The 9904-nt window shown below is 38.5% G+C and overlaps 1 pseudogene; it reads right to left on the reverse strand.

The window, feature by feature from the left end:
- LOC108520382 (keratin, type I cytoskeletal 18 pseudogene) overlaps window positions 1-1938 on the reverse strand; it is a 12141-nt pseudogene extending 10203 nt beyond the window's left edge.
- Between the last annotated feature and the right edge of the window lie 7966 nt (window positions 1939-9904).

Genomic DNA, 9904 nt, shown 5'->3' on the forward strand with positions numbered 1-9904 from the left:
TATATATATATATATATATATATATCACATTTTCTTCACCCATTCATTCATTGCTAAACACTTAGATTGATTCCATATCTTGGCTATTGTGAATAAACATGGGAGTGTAGATATCTCTTCTACATACTGATTTCATTTCTTTGGTTTATATACCTACTAGTAGGATTGCTGAATCGTATGGTAGTTCCATTTTTATTGTTTGAGGGACATCCGTGCTATTTTCTATAGTGGCTGTATTAATTTACATTCCCACCAACAATGTAAAAGAATTCCCTTTTCTCTATACCCTCACCAATATTTGTTCTCATTTGTGTTTTTGATAATAGGCATTCTTACAGGAGTGAAGTAATATCTCATTGTGGTTTTAATTTGCATTTCCCTGATGACTAGTGACATTGAGCATATTTTCATATGCCCATTGAACATTTGTACATCTTCTTTTCAGAAATGTCAGTTTAGGTTCTTTGTCTATTTTTTAAATTGGATTACTTTCTTTTTATTTAATTGAATTCCTTATACACTTTGGGTATTAACCCTTATCAGATATATAGTTTGCCAATATTTTCTCCAACTCTGTAGGTTATCTCTTCACTGTGTTTATCATTTCCTATACTGTGAAGAAGCACTTTAGTTTAATGGAATCCCATTTGCCTATTTTTGCTTTTGTTGCCTGTGCTTTTTAAGTCAAAAGTTATTGCCCAGATCAATATAATGGAGACTTTGCCCAATGTTCTCTTCAGACAGTTTCATTGCTTTGGCTCTTACATTTAAGTCTTTAATCTATTTTGAGTTGATTTTTGCAAATGGTGTAAGATAAAGGTCTAATTTTATTCTTCTGCATGTGAATATCTAGTTTTCCCAACACAATTTATTGAAGACAATGTCCTTTCTCCATTGTATGTTCTTGGCACCTTTGTCAAAAGTCAGTTGGCTGTAAATGTGTGGATTTATTTCTGGGATTTCTGCTGTGTTCAGTTGGTGTATGGGTCTTTTATTTTCTTTCTTTCTTTTTTGACATCCAATGACCTTTGAACTTTTTATTAGCTTCCTGCTCCCCAAAGGGTACCCTGCTTCTGCTGGCTTAATGCCTCAGAACTTTGGTGTCGTTGGTCTCAGACACCATTTTGCCACCCACTGTCTGGCGGGTGGTGGTCTTTTGGATGGTTTGCGTGGAGTTACTGCTACCCAGGGCATCACCACGGTTGAAGTCCTGGCCATCTTCCAGCAGGCAGCGGTAGGTGGCGATCTGGGCCTCCAGCTTGACCTTGAGGTTCAGCAGGTCCTCTTCTTGGTTCTTCTTCATGACGAGCAGATCTCCTTGAGAACCTCGATCTCTGTCTCCAGCTGCAGCCGAGTGACATTAGTGTCATCAATGACCTTGCAGAGTCTGTGGATGTCGTTCTGCACAGACTGGTGCATGGCCAGCTCTGTCTCATTCTTGACTCTAAAGTCATCAGCAGCAAGGCGGGCATTGTCAATCTGCAGAATTACGTGAGCATTATCCACAGTATTTGCGAAGATCTGAGTCCTCAGGTTCTCCATGGTCTTGAAGTAATGGCATCAGTCTCTGACCTGGGGTCCCTTCTTCTCCAAGTGCTCCCAGATTTTGCTCTCCAGCCTCCAGTTCTCGGTCTCCAGGCTCCTCACTCTGTCCAGGTAGGAGGACAGGCAGTTGCTCAGGCTTTGCATGGTCTCCTTCTCTTGCTGGATGCCTCCCATTCCTGCCAGACCCCCGGCCATCCCCGCGGCCAGGCTCCCGGACCCCATGCCGCCCTGGAAGCTGGTGGAGCGGGACACAGAGATCCGGGAACCAGAGCCCCCGGCGCCTGCATAGACGCTGCCTGCGCTGCTGACTGGCCGGGCGCCGTAGCTAGGCGCCTGGACAGAGCCCAGGGACTGGTAGTTGGTGGAGAAGGTGGAGTGAGTGGTGAAGTTCATGCTGTCCCGAGGGGAGGGCGACAGGACAGGACTCAGGCTTTGCCGACCCTATGTGTCCATTTTTATGCCACTACTATGCTGTTTTGATTACCATAGCTTTATATATTTTGAAGTCAGGTCGTATGATGCTTTTAGTTTTGTTCTTTCTGCTCTAGATTTCTTTGGTTATTCAAGGTCTTTTGTGGTTCCATACAAAATTTTGGATTGTTCTTTCTATTTCTGTGAAGAATGTGATTGGTATTTTGGTAGGGACTGAATTGAATCTGTAGATCACTTTGGGTAGTATGAACATTTTAACAATGTTAATTTTTCCAATTCGTGAATATGGGCTGTCTTTCCATTTAATTGTGTCTTCCTCAATTTCCTTCATCAATGCTTTATAGTTTCCAGTGTACCTCCTTGGTTAAATTCATTTTTAAGTATTTTTTTTATCTTTTTTGTAGCTCTTATAAATATTTTTTATTTCTTTTTCAGATAGTTTGCTGTTAGTATATAGAAACACTACTGATGTTTGTATGTTGATTTTGTATCATGCAACGTTTCTGAATTCACTTATTAGTTCTAACAGTTTTTCAGTGGAGTCCCTAGAGTTTTCCATATATAAGATCATGTTGTCTGCAAGTGGGGAAAATTTAACTTATTCCTTTCTAATTTGGATGCCTTCTGTTTCTCCTTTTGCCTGATTGCTCTGCCTAGGATTTCCAGTAATATGTTTAATAAAACTGCCAAGAGGCTAGATCTTAGAAGAAAACTTTCAACTTTTCCCTATTTGGTATGACTTTAGATGTGGGTTAGTCATATATGACCTTTATTATTTTGAGGTATGTTTCTCCTATACTTAATTTGTTGAGATTTTTATCAAGAAAGGATGTTGAATTTTATCAGATGCTTTTTCTGTACCTACTGAAATTATCAGATGATTTTTGTCCTTGATTTTATTAATGTGATGTATTATCTTTATTGGATTTGCTTATAGTGAATTATCCTTGAATCCCTGGGATGTATCCCACTTGATCATGGTGAATAATATTTTTAATGCACTATTAAATTTCATTTGCTAGTATTTTGCTGGAAATTTTTGCATCAGGCACATTGTCCTGTAGTTTTTTACTTTTTGTAGTGCTCTTGTCTGGCTTTGGTATCAGATCAAAGTGTCCTCAAAATGAGTTTGGATGTATTTCTTCCTCTTCATTTTTTGGAAAGAGTTTGAGAAGAATTTGTGTTTGGTAGAATTCAACCATAAAACAATCTGGAACTGGGCTTTTCTTTTTTTTTCTTTTTTTTTTTTTTTTTACTTTTAAGTTCAAGGGTACATGTGCATGTTTGTTATGTACCTACACTTGTGTCTTGGGGATTTGTTGTACAGATAATTTCATCACCCAGGTATTAAGCCTAGTACCCATTAGTTATTTTTCCTGGTGTTATCCCTCCTCCCACCCTCCACCCTCCAATAGGCCCCAGTGTGTGTTGTTCCCCTCTATGTGTCCATGTGTTCCCATCATTTAGCTCCCAATTATAACTGAGAACATACAGTATTTGGTTTTCTGTTACTGCATTAGTTTGCTAAGGATAATGGCCTCCAGCTCATCCATGTTCCTGCAAAGAACATGATCTCATTCTTTTTTATGGCTGCATAGTATTCCATGGTATATATGTAACATGTTTTCTTTATATAGTCTATCACTGATGGGCTTTTAAGTTGATTCCATGTCTTCACTATTATGAATAGTGCTGCAATGAACATACATGTGCGTGTGTCTTTATGACAGAATAATTTATATTCCTTTGGGTATATACACAGTAATGGGATTGCTGGGTCAAATGGTAGTTCTGTTTTTAGCTTTTTGAATAATTGTCACACTGCTTTCCACAATGGTTGAACTAATTTATACTCCTACCAACAGTGTATAAGTGTTCCCTTTTCTCTGCAACCTAGCTGGCATCTACTATTTTTGGACTTTTTAATACTGGCCATTCTGACTGGTGTGAGGTGGTATCTTATTGTGGTTTTGGTTTACCTTTCTCTAATGATTGAGTTTTTTGTTGGCCACACGTATGTCTTCTTTTGAAAAGTGTGTGCTTATGCCCTTTGCCCACTTTTTAATGGGGTCGCTTGTTTTTTGCTTGTAAATTTGTTTCGTTCCTTACAGATGTTGGATATTAGACCTTTGTCAGATGATAGTTTGCAAACATTTTCTCCCATTCTGTAGGTTGTCTGTTAACTCTGTTGATAGTTTCCTTGGCTGTGCAGAAGCTCTTTAGTGTAATTAGATCACATTTGTCAATTTTCGCTTTTATTGCAATTGCTTTTGGCATCTTTATCATGAAATTGTTGCCTATTCTTGCGTTCAGAATGGTGTTATCTAGGTTGTCTTCCATGATGTTTACAGTTTTGGGGTTTACATTTAATTCTTTAATCCATATTGAGTTGATTTTTGTATATGGTATAAGGAATGGGTTCAGTTTTGATCTTCTGCATAAGCCAGTTATCCCAGCACCATTTATTAAATAGTGAGCTCTTTCTCCATTGCTTGCTTTTGTCAGTTTTATTGAAGATCAGATGGTTGTAGGTGTGTAGCTTTATATCTGGGTTCTCTATTCTGTTCCATTGGTCTATGTGTCTGTTTTTGTACCAGTACCATGCTGTTTTGGTTACTATGGCCCTGTAGTATAGTTTGAAGTCAGGTAGCATGATGCCTCCAGCTTTCTTCTTTTTAGTTAGGATTGCCTTGGCTATTTGGGCTCTTTTTTGTTTTAATACGAATTTTTAAATAATTTTTTTCTAGTCCTGTGAAGAACGTCATCGGTAGTTTAGTACAAATAGCACTGAATCTTTATATTGCTTTGGGCAGTATAGCCACTTTAATGATACTGATTTTTCCTATCAATTTGTATGAAATGTTTCCCCATTGTTTGTGTCATCTCTGATTTCTTTGAACCGTGTTTTGTAGTTCTTATTATAGAGATCTTGTTAGCTGAATTCCTAGGTATTTTACTCTTTCTGAGGCAATTGAGAATGGGAACACATTCCTAATTTGTCTTTTGGATTAGCCATTGTTGGTGTAGGAATGATAGTGGCTTTTTTCTTTTGACTTTCTATCCTGTGAGCTTAAGGAACCATTTGGCCAATACTATGGGGTTTTCTAGATCTAGAATCATGTCATCTACAAACAGGGATAGTTTGACTTCCTCTCTTCCTATGTGGATGCCCTTTATTTCATTCACTTGCCTAATTGCTCTGGCCAGGACTTCCAATACTATATTAAATAGGAATGGTAAGAGAGGGCATCCTTGTCTTGTGCCAGTTTTTAAGGGGAATGCTTCTAGCTTTTGCCCACTTGGTATGATGTTGCTGTGGATTTGTCATAGATGGCTGTTATTATTTTGAAGTATGTTCCTTCAAAACCTAGCTTACTGAGAGTTTTTAATATAAAGGGTGTTGAATTTTATTGAAAGCATTTTCTGCATCTATTCAAATAAGTATGTGGTTTTTATCTTTAGTTACGTTTATGTAATGAATCACATTTATTGGTTTGCTTATGTTGAACCAACCTTGCTCCCAGGGATAAAGCCTACTTGATCATGCTGGATAAGCTTTTTGATATGCTGCTGGATTTGGTTTTCCAGTATTTTGTTGAGGATTTTTACATCAATGTTCACCAAGGATATTGGCCTAAAGTTTCCTTTTTTCTTGTGTCTCTGCCAGGTTTTGGAATCAGGATGATGCTGGCCTCATAGAATAAGTTAAGGAAGAGTCTGTCCTCCTCAATCTTTTGGAACAGTTTATTAGGAATCATGCCAGCTCTTCTTTGTACATCTGGTAGAATTCAGCTGTGGATCATCTGGTCCTGGGCTTTTTTTGGTTGGCAGGCCATTTGTTACTGATTCAATTTGGAGCTCATTATTGATCAGTTCAGGGATTCAATTTCTTCCTGGTTCAGTCTTGGGAGGGTGTATGCATCCAGGAATTTATCCATTTCTTATTGATTTTCTAGTTTCTGTGCATAGACCTGTTCATAATATTCTGTGATGATTATTTGTATTTCTGTGGGGTCAGTGGTAATATCCCCTTTGTCATTTCTAATTGTGTTTATTTGGATCTTCTCTCTTCTTTATTAATCTAGCTAGTGATCTATATATTTTTGTGAATTTTTTCAAAAAACAGACTCCTAGATTTGTTTATCTTATGAATGTTTCTTCATGTCTCAATCTTCTTCCATTCAACTCTGATTTTGGTTATTCCTTGTTTTCTATTAGCTTTGGGGTTGGTTTGTTCTTGCTTTTCAAGTTTTTTTTTAAGTGATGTTAGGTTGTTAATTTAAGATCTTTCTAACTTTTTGCTGTGGGCCTTTAATGCTATAAATTTCCTGCTTAACATTGCTTTAGCTGTGTTCCAGAGATTCTGGTATGTTGTATGTTTGTTCTCATTAGTTTCAAAGAACTTTTAGATTTCTGCCTTAATTTCAGTATTTACCCAAAAGTCATTCAGAAGCAGGTTATTTGATGTTCATGTAATTGTATGGTTTTGAGTGATTTTCTTAGTCTTGACATCTAATGTTATTGTGCTTTGGTCCAAAAGAGTGTTCGTTTTTTTATTATTTCAGTTCTTTTGCCCTTGCTGTAGAGTGTTTTGTGTCTGATTGTGTGGTCAGTTTTAGAATATGTGCCATGTGGTGATGAGAAGAATGTATATTCTGCTGTTTTGGGGTGGAGAGTTCTGTAGAACTCATTTATCACATCCATTTGATCCAGTGCTGAATTTAGGTCCTGAAGATCTTTCTTAATTTTCTGCCTCAATGATTTGTCCATTACTTTTAGTGGGGTGTTGAAATCTTCAACGATTTATTGTGTGGGAGGCTAGGTCTCTGTAGGTCTCTAAGAACTTGCTTTATGAATCCAGGTACTCCTGTGTTGAATGCGTATATATTTAGGACAGTTAGCTCTCCTTGTTGAATTGAACTTTTGCCATTATGTAATGCCCTTCTTTGTCTTTTTTTATCTTTGCTGGTTTAAAGTCTCCCTTGTCAGAAACTAGGATTGCAACACCTGCTTTTTTCTGATTTCCATTTGCTTGATGTATTTTCCTCCACACTTTATTTTGAACCTGTGGGTGTCATTACGTGTGAGATGGGTCTGTTGAAGACAGCATATCATTGGGGATTGCCTTTTTGAATCCAGCTTGCCACTCTGTGTCTTTTAATTGGGGCATTTAGCCCATTTACCTTCAAGGTTAGTATTGATATGTGTAGATTTGACCCTGTCATTGTATTGTTAGCTGGTTATTATACTGGTTTGTTTGTGATTGCTTTATTGTGTTACTGGTCTGTGTATTTAAGTGTGTTTTTGTACTGGTTGATAACAGTCTTTCCTTTCCATATTTATTGCTTCCTTTAGGAGCTCTTGTAAGGCAGGTTTGGTGGTAAAAATTCCCTCAGCATTTGCTTGTCTGAAAAGAATCTTATTTCTCCTTTGCTTACAAAATTTAGTTTGGCCAATGTAAAATTCTTGGCTGGAATTTCTTTTCTTTAACAATGTTGAATATTGGCCTCCAATCTCTTTTGGGTTGTAGGGTTGCTGCTGAGAGGTCTGCTGTTAGTCTTATGGGCTTCCTTTTCTAGGTGACATGACCTTTCTCTCTAGCCGCCTGTAACATTTTTTCTTTCATTTTGACATTGGAGAATCTGAGGATTATGTGTCTTGAGGAGGATCTTCTTGTGACTTATCTTACTGGGTTTATCTGCATTTCCTGAATTTGAAGTTTGGCCTATCTAGCTAGTTTGGGGAAGCCCTCATGGATGATTTCCTGAAATACATTTTTCAAGTTGCTTCCAGTCTCCCCATTTCTTTCAGGCACACCAGTGAGTTATAGATTTGATCTCTTTACATAATCCCATATTTCTTAAAGGTAATGTTCATTCCTTTTTATTCTTCTTCTCTGTTTTTGTCTAACTGTCTTATTTCAGAAAGCCTATCTTCAAACTCTGAGATTCTTTATCTTAGTCTATTCTGCCACTAGTACTTGCAATTGCATAAAATTCTTGTAGTGTGTTTTTCAGCTCTAACAAGTCAATTACATTCTTTTCTATACTGGCTATTTTGTCTATTAGCTCCTGTATCATTTTATTGTGATTTTTAGCTTCCTTGGATTGGGTTTCAACATGCTCCTGCATCTCAATGATCTTTATTCCTAGGTTTATTTGAATTCTATTTCTGTCATTTCAGCCATCTCAGTACAGTTCTGAATCTCTACTGGAGACCGAGTGTGGTTGTTTGGAGGAAAGATAGCACTCTGGCTTTTTGAGTTTTCAGAGTTCTTGCACTGGTTCTTTCTCATCTTCCCGGGCTGATGTTCCTTCAGTCTTTGAAGTTACTGCCCTTTTATCCTATTTGATGACCTTGAGAATTTGACTGTGGTATAAGGTGGTTTCATTTATGGAAGATTTGAGGGAGTCATGGCTCAGCTCACAACTCCTGGACTGTATGCTCTAACTCTGGGGAACTGGTATCAGTCCCCAGACTTTGTTCTCTGGTAACTTGAGATTAGGAACCCACTGCTCTGGCAGTGCCACAGTGCTCCAGGACCAAGGTGTCATAGCACTCTGATGGATGGTGACACTCAAACCTTTTTGTATGGTGGCAGCAGCAGGATCTGTCCTCATTTGCATGTGCCAGTGGCAGTGGCGGCAGCAGCAGCAGAGCAGGGTGGACTTCTCTGCTGTGGCAGGATGCTGGCGGGTTCTGGGGCGCTGGCCTCTGAGAAGGCATTCACGGTAGCAGAGGAGGCAGCATGGCTGAGGGCGCCTCTGGCAATTATGTGCACAGTGGTGCTGGTGACGGTGTTAGCACAGTGGGCAGGGTGCTGGTGGGCATAGGACTGAGCGTGCCCTCTATGAGCATTCACACAGGTGGAGATGGCTGCTCAGGGTGGGGAAGGGCCCACGCTTCTCTGTGCCTAGTTTCACTCCTATGGCAGTGTTGTCACAGGGGTGGGGTGCAGGGGGTCGGCTGGCAGGCTCTGTGCCTACCAAGGCTTTAACTGCAATGGAGATTTGGCAGGGTTTGGGGTGGCAGGGAGCCAGGGGATAGAGTGTACTCATGCTGGCATTTCTTCTTGGTTATTCAGTTTGTTGGGCGTATAATTGTCCATAATAGTCTCATAATCCTTTATATTTCTGTGTTATCAGTTTTAATGTCTCCTTTTTCCTATCTGATTTTATTTGAGTCTTCTTTTTTTCTTAGTCCAACTGGCAGGTTTATTAATTTTATCTTTTTTCAAAAACAAAAACACAACTCTTTGTTCTGTTGATCCTTTCTATTGTTTTTCTAGTCTCTATTTTATTTGTTTCTGCTCTGATGTTTATTATTTCCTTCCTTCTACTAATTTGGGGCTTAGTTTATTCTTTTTTCAAGTCCTTGAAATAAAATATTAGGTTGTTTACTTGATATCTTCTTTTTTGATGTAGGTGTTTATTGCTATAAACTTCCATCTTAGAAATGCTTTTGCTGCAGCAAAATAAACTACCATCAGAGTGAGCAGACAACCTACAGAATAGGAGAAAATTTTTGCAATCTACTCATCTGACAAAGGGCTAATATCCAGAACCTATAAAGAACTCAATCAAATTTACAAGAAAAAAACAACCCCATCAAAAAGTGGGCAAAGGATATGAACAGACACTTCTCAAAAGAAGACATTCATACAACCAACAGACACATGAAAAAATGCTCATCATCACTTGCCATCAGAGAAATGCAAATCAAAACCACAATGAGATACCATCTCATACCAGTTAGAATGGCAATCATTAAAAAATCAGGAAACAACAGGTGCTGGAGAGGATGTGGAGAAATAGGAACACTTTTACACTGTTGGTGGGACTGTAAACTAGTTCAACCATTGTGGAAAACAGTGTGGCGATTCCTCAAGGATCTAGAACTAGAAATACCATTTGACCCAGCCATCCCA

The sequence above is a fragment of the Rhinopithecus bieti genome, unplaced genomic scaffold (genome assembly GCF_001698545.2).
Source record: "Rhinopithecus bieti isolate Rb0 unplaced genomic scaffold, ASM169854v2 scaffold_48739, whole genome shotgun sequence".
Lineage (NCBI taxonomy): Eukaryota > Metazoa > Chordata > Mammalia > Primates > Cercopithecidae > Rhinopithecus > Rhinopithecus bieti.